The 16733-nt window shown below is 43.4% G+C and overlaps 1 protein-coding gene across 1 annotated transcript in view; it reads left to right on the top strand.

Annotated features, from left to right (window-relative positions):
• Positions 1-16733, top strand: part of LOC146425660 (guanine nucleotide-binding protein G(q) subunit alpha) — a 213589-nt gene that overhangs the window by 102780 nt on the left and 94076 nt on the right. The gene's annotated exons all lie outside the window — the stretch shown is intronic.

Genomic DNA, 16733 nt, shown 5'->3' with positions numbered 1-16733 from the left:
AGATATGGTTCTCTTTCAAATCGGGGACACAAACTGTGAAAAACACGCTTCACTCTCCTGTTGAAATTTAAAGGGTTTAATAAAAGACAATAGGGGACACCAATAAAGCAAAGAAACAGCGCTGGGTGCTTGGCTCCAAGCCAAGAAGCACACCTGCCAGTGAGGGAGTCGTCTTAAATACTCTTTGTATTGTATCAGCCTTATGCATATTCAAACTTTTCTCAAAACTGCTTTGCATGTTCCAAGAACTATTTTACATGGCTCCTCCTTGGTCCCGCCTTTTTAGAGCATGCGCTTTTTCGGCTGTGGTTTCTTCCAGTCTTGGTTATCAAAGCTGTGGTTTCTTCCAGTCTTGGTTTATCAAAGCTGTGGTTTCTTCCAGTCTTGGTTTGTCAAAGCTGTGGTTTCTTCCAGTCTTGGTTATCGCCTCCCAGTTTGGGCTTGGTTCTGTAGTCCTTGCATCTGGTTACAGGCTGATAGTCAGTTATCAGTGGCAGGTCTTCTTTTTGGGTGTTACCCAGTCAAGCAGGTGGTGTGGTTAGTAAAGGAAAGTTCTTGTAAACTACTTTTATTAGTTTTCACTATAATATCAAAATCTAGTTCATAACAGAAATTAAAACATTGGTTATATACCTCTATCTCTATGACAAGACTACTTCTATAAAACCATACACACAATGAATATCTACGAAAGCCAACACTATATTAGGATATATTTATAACACAAACTAAGATTGCTTTGTTGCTACAGTCTGTGATAACAGCTCACGTAAAGATAACATCAGAGGCTGTGAGATGTATATTTGCTGCAGTTTTGCCTGTCCTGGTCTCAGCTGTGACTTCTGGGGATTTAGTAATAATCACCCCCAGCCTGCTGGAGGAAAAGTAGGGGATGATTTTTCCATGGCTATTACCTCCTTCTCCCCCTTCAGGTCTGACACATCACCTTTTAAGAATGTTTCTTTCTGTCTGGCTGTTAAGGACACCATGTTTTTGTTGCTAATTCTGTTAATTTGCCTTTATATGGCCTACAACACATTTAGAATCAGGGCTGAGATCTCCAGGGAGGTTGCTCAGAGATCTTCCCCAGCAGTGGAAAATCCTGAGTGGCATGGGATGTGGGAGAATATAAGCCAGGTCATGAAGAAAAACTCTGCCCCAATAGTTTGGAATTTCCCCCTGAACAAATTCAGAACCCAGCTGAGGTAGGGAAATATCAGAAAGAAAATGGCAATGACAGCTTCAGTGAGGGGCAGCTCATTGCAATGTGCTGGGTCCTGGCTGATGCTTATCGCACACTGCTCGATACCCCGTACAGCAGCACCTACATCTGGAGGAAAAGGAGAACAAATCGGAGGACACCATGGTCACTCAGTCTGCAGTTAAACCAGAAGGGCAGCCTAAGCCAATAGCAGTCACCCCTGTCCAGAGGAGAAAGTATAAGACCAAATCCATTTGCCCAGTGGATGATGACAGGGAGGCAGGACCCTCACAGGAAGCAGAGGAATCAGAACCAGAAATAATCACCGAATCTTCGTCCGTAGAAAGTCTCTGTAATCTCAGGAAAGACCTCACCCAACGACCTGAAGAGTCTCTATTGAGCTTGTTGATCTAAGTCTGGGACACTGCAGGTGATGGTTCAGTTTTGGACAGTATTAAAGCAAGGCACTTGGGATCTCTGTCGCGTCATGTGGGTATCAACCAGGGGATCATGAGAAGGCCAGAACCCCTCAGCCTCTGGATGCAACTCTTGGCCAGTGTGAAGGAGAGATAGCTTTGCCCAGAAGATTTCCAGCTGCAGCAAGGCCCTTGGAAGACCATGGAGCAACAAATCCAATGCTTGCGAGAATGGGCTGTGATAGAGATCCTTTTCTGAAATGATGACAAAACCACTAAGAGTCCAGACCTGGTGAAATGTGCAACACTGACATGGCTCAAAATTGTACAACTTGGGACACAGGCATTCTCCCACTTCCTAGTGACACTGCAGTGGAATGAGGAAAATGAGACAGTGGGCACTATGCCAAGAAGCCTCCAGATATACAGGGACACTGTCCATGCCCTGACAAGAGCCCAAATCCTGGCTGTGGAAACAGACTTGGCCAAGCATATGCAGAAATTGGAAGACAGAATTGAAGAGACCCATCAGAAACTCAGCAAGGAGCTTAAAGAGGGCCTTCTCCAAGTCTCATCAGTACAGAGCAGAGGCCCTGTTATCAGAAGCAGACATTGCCCAGCTAGGGAGAGGAGGTACACACCATGAGCCGACCCATGGTTCTTCCTGTGTGAAAATGGGGAAGACAAGAGAAGATGGGGTGGAAAACCCACCTCTGTCCTAGCAGCATGGGGGCATAGGCTACAAGAAGAAACTACTAACAAAGGAAATTTGGTGAGGATGAATGTAGCTCGAGTTTCCTGTGACCGAGCTGCTAGGCATAACAAAAGGGAGCATGACATGTCTGATCCCCTTGAAGGGACCTCCAGAATGTATGCCCAAGGAGGGAACAATAGCCAGAACCAGAGGCGCCTTGCCTGAGGCCAGGGAAAATCGGGTCTATTGGACTGTGTGGATTCGATGGCCTGGCACATCAGAACCACAAAAATACAAGGCTTTGGTTGACACTGGCACACAATGTACTCCAATACCATCAGGACATGTGGGGACAGAACCTGTTTCTATTACTGGGGTGACAGAGGGGTCTCAGCATTTGACTTTGAAGCTGAGCTGAGCTTGACTGGGAAGGAGTGGAAAAAACACACCATGGTGATTGGTCCAGAGGCCCTGTGCATCCTTGCTGTAGAGTGGGTGTTTCAAAGACCTAAAAGGACTCAGGTGGGCTTTTGGAATAGCTGTTGTGGAGACAGAAGACATTAGGCAGTTGAACACCTTGCCTGGTCTCTCAGACGACCCTTCTGTAGTAGGATTTCCGAGGTTGGAAGAATCACAGGTACCGATTGCCATCAGAACAGTGCATCGTCAGCAACACCACACAAACCCAGACTCCCTAATTCCCATCCATAAGATGATCCATGAACTGGAGAGCCAGGGAGTGGTCAGCAAGACACACTCACCCTTTAATAGCCCCATATGGCCTGTGCGTAAATGTAATGGACAATGGAGGCTGACAGTGGACTATCGTGGCCTGAATCAAGTCACACCATCACTGAGGGCTGCCGTGCCAGACATGCTGGAATTTGAGTATGAACTGGAGTCCAAGGCAGCAAAGTGGTGCTACTACTGACCTTACTAATGCATTTTTCTCCATTCCTCTAGCAGCAGAGTGCAGGACACAGTTTGCTCTCACCTGGAGGGGCATGTAATATACTTGGCATTGACTTCCACAGGGGTGGCAGCGCAGTCCCACCATTTGCCATGGACTGCTCCAGCCTGTACTGGAAAATGGTGAGGCTCCAGAACACTTGCAATACATTGATGACAATTGTATGGGGGAACATGGCAGAGGAAGTTTTTGAGAAAGGGGAGAAAATAATCCACATTCTCCTGAAAGTGGGTTTTGCCATCAAAGTCAAGTCAAGGGGCCTGCCCAGGAAATTCGGTTCCTAGGGGTGAAGTGGCAAGATGGATGCAGGCAGATTTCAACTGTTCATGAGTTGAGATAAGGGCAGGCAGAGATCACTCACCGATTATCATCATGGGCAAAACAGACTTGGCTAGGGAAATTAGTTTAATTAATTACCAATCAAATCATAGTAGGATAATAAGAAATAAAAACAGATTTTAAAACACCTTCCCCCCAATCCTCCATTCCTCCCAGGTTCAACTTCATTCCCAATTTTCTATACCTCCTCCCCCTGAGCAGTGACAGGGGGATTGGGGATGTGATCAGTTCATCAAATGTTGTTTCTCTGTTCCTTCATCCTCCGATTCTTCTGCTCCAGTTTGGAGTCCCTCCCAAAGGAGACAGTCCTCCATGAACTTCTCCAGCATGAGTCCTTCCCACAGGCTGCAGTTCTTCACAAACTGCTCCAGCATGAGCCCCTTCCACAGGGTGCAGTCCTTCAGGCACAGCCTGCTCCAACGTGGGGCCCCAGCAGGGTCGCAAGTCCTACCAGCAAACTGCTCCAGCATGGGCTCCTCTCTAAATGGGTCCACAGATCCTTGTCAGGACCCTGCTCCAGCATGGGCTTCCCACAGGGTCACAACCTCCTTTGGGCATCCACCTGCTCTGGCATGGGTCTCCTCTATGGGCTGCAGGAGGATCTCTGCTCTGCCATGAACCTCCATGGGCTACAGGGGCACAGGTGCCTTACCGTGGTCTTCACCATGGGCTGCAGAGGAATCTCAGTTTGCCCCTTCTCCACTGACCTTGGGGCCTGCAGAGTTGTTCCTCTCACATATTCTCACTCCTCTCTTCTGGCTGCTGTGTGCAGCAGGTTTTTTCCCACTTTTTAAATACATTATCCCAGAGTCACTACCACTTGCTCATTGGCCTGGCCTTGGCCAGCAGTGGGTCTATCTGAGCCACCTGGCATTGGCTCAATCAGATATAGAGGAAGCTTACTGCAGCTTCTCACAGAAGTCACCGCTGTACCGCCTCTGCTACCAAAACCTTGCTGTGCAAACCCAATACAATTTTATAAATTCTCTTGCAGTCAGTCTGAAAGGAAATATTTTTCAGAAGTAGTTTATGGAACATTTAATTCGGGTGTGCTGTAACAATTTGGGGAAGAAAATAATTTAAACATTTATTCTCATTTTTTAAAAGTTTTTTCAGCTCCCTGCCATTTCATAACTAGCATGTGTTTTTTAAACCCTTATCGGTAGTGAAAAGGTCAACTGGTTCTGTGGTAATGCAGATGCTAACAGTATTGGATTGAGATATCACTAAAAGATATGGAGACCATTTGACTAGTACATGTTCGTGTTGTGGCAGACTGTATAAAATGGATTTTTCTAAAAGAAAATTGGAGCTACTTCTCTGTTTCAAATTTGCTCATGGGAAAAGGTGTTTAAGGATATGCATGAGGAAATTGAGGAATATGTGAACGGACAGATTTTTCAGGGGTTACAAAAGAGTCTTGCACAATGGGATGTCTGCAAGGGAGAACAAAGCATTCAGGTAGTTTCTAAAGTACCTTCAGGAAGTTTCTAAGAATGCTATCTGTCCCTTCTCAGATGCTTATCATCTTTTGTGGTCTTTATGCAGAGCTTTCTGTGTGCTGTTCTTGGATACCATATGAATCAGCAGTGTGTGTGTTGTTTTACCCATCTGACAAATAAAACTGCAGCAACAATATTTTTAATATTCTTCATTGAGATTGGCTCTATTAAGAGAACTGCTTTCTTAAGTTGCACTGCAATTAATTTATGTAATCCAGTAGGTCTTTTTTAATTCCTGTCATTTACTAGCTAGGACAGACAGTAGAAAACAGCCTTTTATGAATGCATCCCAAGCAGATGGTACAACCGTCTGGGTGTACTGAAACAGATGCTATATATAGAAGCCTTTTCTACATAAAATCAAATCATGGTTGTTTCACATTCTAATGTAAGTTTTCTTTGTGTCCTGCATTGTTGGGTTGAACTACATGAGAATTGGATTGCATGATTTCTTTCCCCTTGGGAAAGGAATGAAAATTAGATTGCTCATGTAAAGCTATCCCAATGAGAGGAAATATATATAAATATGCTTTGGAGAGGGTTTGACAGGATAAAAGTTGTGATATAGTTGAGATGCAGGTTGAATTTTCAAACCTACTTTTAAGGTCAGAGTTAATGCCTGAGTGTATTCAGTAATGTTTCTCCAGTGTTCAGATAGTCTCATTATTCCTTAAGAATGACAGTTATATCTCAGCAGGGTATCAAATTAAGTTTTATTCACTAAACACCTGTGCTGGTTTTGGCTGAAAGTTCATTTTCTTCATAGTAGCTAATATGGGGCTGTGTTTTGGATTTGTGCAGAAAAAAAGTGTTGATAATACAGAGATGTTTTAGTTATTGATGAGCAGCGCTTGCACAGTGTCAAGGCCTTTTTTGCTTCTCACTCCACCCCACCAGCCAGTAGGCTGGGGGTGCACAAAAAGGTGGGAAGGGACACAGCTGGGAAAACTGACCAAAGGGGGATATTCCATACCATATGGAGTCATGCTCAGCATATAAAGCTGGGGGAAGAAGAAGGAAGAGGGGAATTCTTAGAGTTATGGCATTTTGTCTCCACAAGTAACTGTTCCATGCGATAGAGCTCTGCTTTCCTGGAGATGACTGAACACCTGTCTTCCAATTGGAAGTGGTGAATGAATTCCTTGTTTTGCTGTACGAACAGTTTTTGCTTTCCCTATTAAATTGTCTTTATGCCAGCCCATGCGTTTTCTCACTTTAACTCTTCCAGTTCTCTCCCCCATTTGCCCAGGGGACAGTGAGTGGCTGTGTGGTGCTTAGTTGCTGGCTGGGGTTTAGCCATGATAACCTGTTTTGCCTATTCTGGATTTGGTGATTAGATCTCTTTGATCACATTAGGGTTGTATGTGTTTGTGGTGGTTGGAGGTTATATTAGCTTCCAAGTTTTAGAGAATTTTAATACAATGTTTGTTAAAATAAGTATGCTAAGTGACTGTGGAACCAAACAGAAAACAGTGTAATAATTTTAGGCTTTATAGTTGATGGTATTGTACAAAATACAAAACATTCCTTTTATAAGCTATGTGTAAAGAAGCAACAGTATCTTTTCCTTATGAAGAGCAAAAATGTAATGCATACTTTTGCCACTAATTGACTTTGTCTCAGAAAATTGAGTTTATAGATGCTTGATAGGCTGAAAAAAATGTGCTTAACCAGAACTATATCACACCCAAAATTCAGGCATCTGTATTTATCACCATCTCCTAATTATGTCTCAGTGCAACAGCAGATGAATGCAGTGATGCAATGAGTAACCAGAATAAGTCTTCTGTATTATATGTTACTGGTACCAGCACTATTATAGTTCAAAAAGAAAATCAGGAACTGAGGTAAGCAATTTTTTTCTGCACTGTTAAGAATTTTTTCTTCAGCATAACCAATTAGAGAATAGTGGAAAGGCATGTGTTCTTCAAAATGTTTCTTCTGATTTATTAGAATCTTGCTATTTTGAGTGTTAGTCTGTGCTATATTTCATGCTTTTACCGCATCTTGCTATTCAGCAGTCCAATGCTATTAGAGGCAAATGGGTTGGGTTGAAATATTAATATAATAGACTTTAAAATGAAGAAGAGTGTCGGAAAAGTATTCAAAGCTTTTATCCAAAGACTATTTTACAGAATCACAGAATGCTGAGTTGAAAGGGACCCACAAGGATCATCAAGTCCAACTCTTCCACAAGGATAATTGAGTCCAACTCCTGGCCCTGTGCAGGACACCCCAGGAATCCCACCGTGTGCCTGAGAGCGTTGTCCAAATGCTTCTTGAACTCTCAGGCTTGGTGCTGTGACCACTTCCTTGGGGAGCCTGTTCTAGTGCCCAACCACCCTCCGGGTGAAGAATCTATTCCTTATATGCAACCTAAACCTCCCCTGATACAACTTCAGGCCATTCCCTTGGGTCCTGTCACTGGTCATCACAGAGAAGAGATCAGTGTCTGCCCTTCCTCTTCCCCTCACAAGGAAGCTATAGATTGTGATGAGGTCTCCCCTCAGTCTCCTCCAGGCTGAACAGACCAAGTGACCTCAGCTGTTCATCATACAGCTTCCCCTCAAGGCCCTTCACCATCTTCATTGTCCTGCTTTGGATGCTCTCTAATAGCTTAATGTCTTTCTTATATTGTGGTGACCAAAACTGCACACTATATTCAAAGTGAGGCTGCACCAGTGCAGAGTAGAGCAGGACAATCACCTCCCTTGACTGGCTGGCGATGCTGTGCCTGATGCACCCCAGGACACAGTTGGCTCTCCTGGCTGCCAGGGCACTGCTGACTCATATCCTACTTGCCATCAACCAGGACCCCCAGGTCCCTTTCCATGGCACTGCTTTCCAGCCTCTTGTTCCCCAGTCTGTCTGTATATCCAGGGTTGCCCCATCCCAGGTGCAGAATCTGACACTTTCCCTTGTTGAACTTCATATAGTTGGTGATTGTCCAGTCCTCTAATTTGTCAAGGTCTCTCTGCAGGGCCTCCCTGCCTTCAAGGAAGTCAATAGCTCCTCCCAATTTTGTATTGTCAGCAAACTTGTTTAGTATCCCTTTATGTCCTGTGCCCAAGGCATTTATGAAGATGTAGAAGAGAACTGGCCCTAAAATGGTGCCCTGTGGAACCCTGATAGTGACAGGTCACCAGTCTGATGTCCCCCCATTTACCATAACCCTTTGTGCCCAACCCATGAGCCAGTTGTTCACCCATTGCATTATGTGTTTATCCATCTGTATGCTGAACATTTTGTCCAGAAGAATCTGTGAGAGACAATAGCTTTACTGAAATCCAAAAAGATGACATCACCTGGCTTCCCTTGATTTGAATGTAGACCTTCCCTTCCCACTGAATGATGAACTGTGGCACTATCCACTGCCTCAGACTCTGCATCCCTTGCCCTACTTGCACACTCATAAGGAGCAGCCCCAGAATAACCTTTGATTTACTGTGCAGAGTCATGAATGGAAAGCAGCAGTAGCATGCCCAGCACATGCTGCCTTGGATTACCATGAGGTAAAAAATCTCATTGGACCTATGTCCTCTTTGTCTAAATAATGGTGAGCTGTAGGGATCCTTCCATCTTTGATCCCTATCTCTCAGCAAGTCATTATGAGGTCACAAGAAAGTCAATTTTGCCAGAAGTGTTGAACATGCTTGTTAATTTTGGGTAATTCAATCTTAATATCCTATAATAATGCCTTAATTTATTTTACTTGCTTTACATACTTAGTGCAGCATATGCTAGCTATTAAAATTGATGTACTTATTGACAGCTAAGAACCTAAATATAGATATTGGAATAGATCCTAAAGTATTTAAATTCATGGTAATGTTTTTTACTTTAAAGCTATAAAACTTTAAACAAATAAATTGGAATATGATAATTGTCTCTTTTATCCCTCTCTTTTCACCTCTGTGTTCATGAAGTTGTTTCCTCCCTTTATAACTTTATTGTACTAAGGTGTTCATTGTACTAGCTTGGGGTTGCTGCAAAACCTGTATGATTGTAGAAGTGAATGCTGGAATCATATTTGTGGCTGAGTGCTTTGTGCCACTATGCAGGAATACAGAAATACATAGTCTGCATATTACAGGAGCTGGTTCAGCTTTCATAAATGAGTCCTAATTTTGGAAATTACAGGAATGTGCATAGTCAGTTTGTAATAAATATTAATGTTTTCCCTCATCATCCTCCTTTTTTCCCCATCTTACCTTTCTCCCTCCTTTATTTAATGCACTTCCTTTTTAATGTTCCACTATCACATTTTCAATTATATGAATTAAAAAAGAGTAGATTTTGCAACTGAATAGAAATAAGATGCAACTTTTAATAACAGAAAACTCCATCATCTTCCAGCTCTTTTAATTTATGGCTGTTAGCTGGAAATAGAATTTTGCATAATACATGGACAATAGGAGTACAATGAACACACTGAGAAGATTCCTCTTTGTCGTGGGTTTGAGACAGGACCCTGCCAGGAGGACGCACGAAAAAGGGCAAACAGGCTTCAAGCTTAAAGTTGCAAAAGGTGATTTAATTACCTAACAGAATTGGAGGATAAATGCAAGGCAAAAATAAACTTTTCATACATCATTTTGTTCACTCCCCCCTCCCTCTTACGAACCTATAGTATTCACCCCCTTTCCTCTTTTACAATCCACAAGCCGGGGGGGGGGCAGGGTGTGGGGTCTCTTTTCAGTCCACAGAGCAGATTCTCAAATTTATTCATCACTACAATTCTTCTACTACAAATACTCTTTATCTCTACTTGTTTCTCTCTCTCTCTCTCTCTCCAGACAGTTTTCTGCTCTCACCCCCCCCTCTTAAGAAGCAGTCTCTGCACTCACCCCCCCCCCCCCCTTCCCTCTTTTCCAAACCAGCAACACAGACAGGGGCAGGTTGAGGGGTCCTCTGGTCAGTCCACTCAGGAAAAGAGGTTCTCTACTTAGCCAGGGGTCCTTCCCACGAGAGACAGTCCTCTGAGAACTTCTTTGGCGTGGGTCCAATCTCACGAGCAACATCCCGCCCGAAATTCTGCTGCAATATGAGTCTTTTTGTCCATAGGGTGCTGTGCAGACTCTCCCAAGCTGAGGCCAGGCTGCTTCCATCCCAGGAGCAAGGCCTTTCTCTCCTTTGCAAGGCCTTTGCAGTTTTAACTCTTAAATGAGACTCCCACTGGTTCACAGTCTTTTCCAGGCATCCACCTGCCCTTCTGGCGTGGGCCGTGGGCAGAATTTCTGCACTCCTGTGGACTCCATGGGCTGCAGGGGACCTCCTGCCCCCCCATGGCCTTCACTGTGGCTTGCAGAGGGTTTTCAGCTCCAACACTGGAGCACCTCCTCCCCCACCTTCTTCACTGACCTTGGCACTCTCGGTGCTGTTCTCCCTCTACATATTTTCACCTCCACCTCCTCCTCCTCCAACTACAAAGAAGTGAAAGAAGTGTGCCTGCTTTGTTTTGAATTTTTCTTAAATATGTTTTCACAGAGGCGTAACCAGCACCTCCAATTGGCCCAAACTTGGCCAGCAGCATGTCCATCACCTTCAGAGCCATCAGAGATTGGCTCTGCTGGACTTGATGAAAAACTTCCAGAACTTTCACTCAGGACACACGGGAGCCATCTTTGTGCCACACCCCACCCCTCAGACACCTCCCTAGGCCTACTAGAACGGCTTCTGAGGGGTCCAAATTTCTCCTAGATGTTAAAAACACTTCACTGATGTTTTGGGCCAATCAAAACCACCACACTCTTTTTAGTTGTACCATCTGCCTAACACAGGTAGAAAGGGACTGACTCAGCTAACCAGTATTTTCCTCCACCCCATTTGTGTTTTCAGTGTTGGTGCACAATATGTATTGATAGCGCATGTGACTTCCATACAAATAGTACACTCACAGAAATGTAATCTTTAGTGCATAGGTAGGTCAGTTCAGTTGTACTGACAGGGTGAGGTCTACAGGGCAAGCACAGTAAGCTGATTCTTGCTAGGAAAAACTCTCAGTTCAGTCACCCAATTTCTTCATATTTATTTTGCAGTTATTTCCTTGGTTGTTTTTTTAAAATCAACATTCCACTACCACCCCAGATCAGCTGTCCATGACTGATCTGTGTGAATTGCATGCAGTTAACAAGAAGGGATTCTTTACCCCATAGCTTTTTCTCTCATAGGAACCCTTGATTTTTATGAAGATTATCTGTTGTGAGTTACTCTTCGCAGTTAAGAAGTACTCATCCTGGACCCCCAGTACCTGTATTTCAGATTAGAAGAGAAAGAATGGTTAAACACTCTCCTACTATTTACCTCAGTAAAACAATAAAGATTAAATATGTAGCTGAAATTGTAACTAAAAATGGGAGGGCTCTTGCCATGTATTCACTCTGCAGTCAAAGTCCCTCTTGAAATGTATCCCTTTAGGCATGCTTCTAGTGTAAGCTTCAGTTAAAAACCTTTTTGTAAAACTAATTTGAACAAATATTTGAAGAAATCTTTAAACTTTATAGTACAAATTAAACTAGATTTGGCCCATATTTTTTTTCTTCCCCAAGGGCATTCGTGATTCAATGTTGATTATGTGTTCAGTGGTTGTCATCTTAATCAAGTTGATAAGCACTTGCTCAAACTAATACCAGATTATTCACATAAAAAATCATGAAGATGAATGCTTTCAATATTTGTGGTTAAAGAAATTTTAGAACAAACTGGATAAAATTATGACAATCCTAAATTATCTGTGTTAAAATAATTTTATGTTAAGTTGGTTGTGCTTCACTATTGTAATAAAAAAAATTCAGCATCTCAAATTATATCAGTTAAAAGCATAGAGAATGCATGCCTTCAGCTGTTTGTTATTTGAGAAAAACAACAATAAACATAAACTTAGAACCTAATTCTGGTTCAGATTTTTTTTTAAAGCTACACTAATGTATATTACATTGCATATCAAGATTGTCAGATATTATAGCATGCATAATTTGTAGTGCTTAAGGAGTTATGAAAAATGTTCTAGATATAAGAAGGAAAAATAATTATGAATTATGGCATAAATAAACAGGACAATTTAAAAATTTCTTTTTATGCAGTTCAGCAGTCCTATGCACTAAATGGCTTTTTGCTTCTCCTGTACTGAACCTAATGAAAGTAAGTGTAGAGAGTTTGTTTTTTGCTTTTGGTTTTGTTTAGGGTTTTTTTGCTTGTTTGTTTGCTTGCTTAGGTTTTTTTTGTTTGGTTGTTTTTTTTAAGTGCAAACTAAAAAAAGGAGGGAGAAGAGAGTGAAGGGTATAATTAGAAGTCTCATAGGAGTTTGGGGGCTTATATTTTACAATAATGAAACTTTGTATAGTTATATCACTACATAGTGTCCTGCCAGTGGAGTGCTGATTATTTGATTGTTATTCGGTATGCATGTGTGTAGTAAGGTTAACCTTATCCTCATACTGATTTTCAGGTAAATAGCAGAGTCTATATACTTCTAAAGCAAAATTTAAATTCATTTGTGATTCTCCATAATGCCAAAAATAAAAGGAATATACATGAGAAAGCAAGAAGTAAAACACTTATATGTGGCCTTTATTAAAATAAAATATTGCAAATTGATTCAAACTGTCTATATAGGTCAAGGAAAATGTATGGCCTACCAACACTTGCTCTAATGTTTCCATTTTACTTATTGTTAGTCTTGTGGTGTTTAATCATATGGATGTATGCTTACTAGATGGCACGTATCTATGGAAGTAGTCTGCAGAAGAACTTGAAAAATAGTTTATACCATCCTTGCACTGTTTTGCTAAATTATTTTGCAAAAAATCATCCAGTGCTCTGTCCCACTTGGGAACATCCTCTCTTGGTCTGCCAAGATTCCAAGCTTATGGGTGTGTGCTGCTCTAAAAGGAAAGGAAGCTTCCTGTTTTCTGTACCTTGGCTTTACTGTGGTACAAAACATAGAATCATAGAATTGTAGAATCATTAAGGTTGGAAAAGTCCTCTAAGAAAATCGAGTCCAACCATTAAACCAGCACCGCCGTGTTCACCACTAAACCATATCCCCAAATGCCACACCCACATGCCTTTTCAACACTTTCAGGGATGGCGATTCCACCACTTCCCTGGGCAGCCTATTCCAATGCCTAACCACCCTTTCAGTGAAGAAATTTTTCCTAATATCCGTTCTAAACCTCCTCTGATGCAACTTGAGGTCACTTCCTCTTATCCTGTTACTTGTTACCTGGGAGAAAATACCCCACCTCACTACAATCTCCTTTCAGGTACTTGTAGAGTGATAAGGTCATTCCTGAGCCTCCTTTGCTGCAGACTAAACAACCCCAACTCCCTCAGCTGCTCCTCATAAGACTTGTGCTCTAGACCCTTCACCAGCTTCATTGCCCTTCTTTGGACATGCTCCAGCACCTCAACATCCATCTTGTAGTGAGGAGCTCAGAACTGAACACAGTACTTAAAATGGGGCCTCACCAGTGCTGAATGCTGAGGGACAATCACTTCCCTAGTCCTGCTGGCCACACTATTTTTGATGCAGGCCAGGATGACATTGGCCTTGGCCACCTGGGCACACACTAGCTCATGTTCAGCATGCTGTCAACCAACACTCCCATGTCCTTTTCTGCCAAGCAACTTTCCAGCCACTCCTCCCCAAGCCTGTAGCGCTGCATGGGGTTGTTGTGACCCAACTGTGGGATGCAGCACTTGGTCTTGCTGAACCTCCTACCATTGGTCTTGGTCATCTACCCAGTCTGTCCAGATCCCTCTGCAGAGCATTCCTACTGCCCAGCAGATCAACACTCCTGCCCAACTTAGTGTCCTCTGCAAACTTCCTGAGGGTGCACTTGATCCCCTCATCCAGATCATTGATAAAGATATTAGATAGGACTGGCCCTAATACTGAGGCCTGGGGAACACCACTAATGACCAGCTGCCAGTTGGATATAACTCCATTCACCACCACTGTCTGTGCTTGGCCATCCAGACAGTTTTTTACCTAGCAAAGAGTACACCTGTCTAAGCTATGGGAAGCCAGTTTCTCCAGGAGAATGATGTGGGAGATGGTATCAAAGGCTTTACTAAAGTCCAGGTAGACAATATCCACAGCCTTTCCCTCATCCACTAAGTGGGTCACCTGGTGATAGAAGGAGATCAGGTTAGTCAATCAGGACTTGCCTTTCATAAACCCATGCTGGCTGGGCCTGATCCCCTGCTTGTCCTGCATATGCAAGATGATCTGGTCCATGACCTTCCCTGGCACTGAGGTCAGACTGACAGGCCTGTAGTTCCCTGGATCCTACTTCCAACTCTTGTTGTAGATGGGTGTCACATTTGCTAAATTCCAGTCAATTGGGACCTCCCTATTTAACCAGGACTGATGGTAAATGATTCCAAGTGGCTTGGTAGACTCAACTCCCAGCTCCCTCACTGCCCTTGTGTGGACCCCACCGGGCCCTGTAGACTTGTGGGCATCTAAGTGGCATAGCTAACCATTTCCTCCTGGATTATGGGGGCTTCATTCTGCTTCCTGTCTGTCTTCCAGCTCAGGGGCCTAGGTATCCTGAGGACAACTGGTTTTACTATTAAAGACTGAAGCAAAGAAGGCATTAAGTGCCTCAGCCTTTTCCTCCTCCTTTGTCACTATGTTTCCCTTTGCATCCAGTAAAGGACAAAGATACTTTTTAGCCCTCCTCTTCTTGCTGATGTATTTGTAAAAACATTTTTGTTGTCTGATAGCAGTAGCCTTTGGTCCTTCTAATTTTCTCCCTGCATAATCTCACTTCCTTGTAGTCCTCCCAAGTTGCATGCCCCTTCTTCCTAAGTTGATACACTCTTTTTCCCTCTGAGTTCCAGACAAAGCTCTCTGTTCAGCCAGGCTGGTCCTTTTGCCTTCTGACTAGTCTTTTAGCACATGGGGACAGCCTGCTCCTGTACCTTCATGGACTCCTTTGCCTTTCAGGGCTGCCTTCCAAGGGACTCTTTCAACCAGTCTCCTAAACAGGCTAAAGTCTGCCCTCCAGAAGTCCAACATGGTAGTTCTGCTGACCTGTCTCCTTACTTCTCTTAGAATTGAAAACTATCATTTTGTGATTGCTTTGCCCAAAACAGCCCCTGACCATCACATCACCCATCAGTCCTCTGTTTGAAAACAACAGGTCCAGTGGGGTACCTCCCCTGGTTGGCTCACTCACCAGCTGTGCCAGGAAGTTTGCTTCCACACACTCCAGGAACCTCCTGAACTGCTTTCTCTCTGCTGTGTTGCATTTCCAGCAGACATATGGTAAGTTGAAATCCCCTACAAGTATATGGGCCAGTGATTGTGAGACTACCCCTAGCTGCTTATAGAATATTTCATTCATCTCTTCATCCTGGTTGGATGGTCTATAACACACTAACCAGGATATCTGCTTTGTTGTCTTTCCCCCTGATTCTTACCCATAAACACTCAACCCTATCCTCACCATCATTAAGCTCTAGAGAATCAAGACTCCACCACCTCTCCTTCCTCGCCTATCCCTTCTGAGGAGCTTCTAGCCATCCATTGCAGCACTCCAGTCGTGTGATTCATCCCATGATGTCTCCCTGATGGAAACTATGTCATAGCTTTCTGGCTGCACCATGGCTTCCAGTTCCTCCTGTTTGTTGCCCATGCTGTGTGCATTAGTGTAAATGCACTTCAGTTGGGCTATCAATCTTGCTGCATTTTCAGGGATAGAAGCTCTAATTCCTACATGACCGTTCTCAGGAACTTCTGTGGTTTCTAGCACATCATTAACCCTTGCATCCTTGCTGCCACATAGATCTCCATCCCCTACCTCTACCAAGATGGCAGGCCAAAAGACTTCTAGCACACCATCCCTCAAATAGTGGCATGCCGCCCTCAGGCTTATCTCCAGTGATCCTGATTTTACATCCTTATCCCCTTCAAATCTAGTTTAGAGCTCTCTCAATGAGCCCTGCTCACTCCTGAGCTAAAATCCTTTTTCTCCTTTGAGACAGGTGTGCCCCATCTATTGCCAGCAGACTTGGTGTCATGTAAACTGACCCGTAAAAAAAAACCCTACAGCTCTGCTGGCAACACCAGGCTTGGATCCAGGTATTCATCTGTATGATTTTCCTATTTCTACTCCCATTATTCCCTGCAAGTAGCAGGATAGAGGACACTACTTGTGCTCCAGATCCCTCAATCAGTTGTCCTGTCTTGGTTTGAAAGACAGGTGCCTGCTAAGAGAGGTGGAACCCTCCTTTAGAACAGAGAATGTGATCTCCCTTCCCTCCGAATTATTTTAATTTTGAAATCAAGGGCTTTCAGGCAGAGGTATGGGAAAAGGAATAACAGTTCTTTACTAGTATCTACAGAAGAGTAAACAAGTGTGGTGGTTTTGATTGGCCCAAAACATTAGTAAAGTATTTTTTACATCTAGGAAAAATTTGGACCCCTCAGAAGCTGTTGTGGTAGGCCTGGGGAAGTGTCTGAGGGGTGGAGAGTGGCACAAAGATGGCTCCTGTGTGTCTTGAGTGAAAGTTCTGGAAGTTTTTTCATCAAGTCCAGCAGAACCAATCTCTGATAGCTCTGAAGGTGATGGACATGCTGCCGGCCAAGTTTAGGCCAATT

Source organism: Lichenostomus cassidix, chromosome W (genome assembly GCF_008360975.1).
Source record: "Lichenostomus cassidix isolate B80296 chromosome W, HeHo_3.0, whole genome shotgun sequence".
NCBI lineage: Eukaryota > Metazoa > Chordata > Aves > Passeriformes > Meliphagidae > Lichenostomus > Lichenostomus cassidix.
This window is presented reverse-complemented; position numbering and strand designations above follow the sequence as displayed.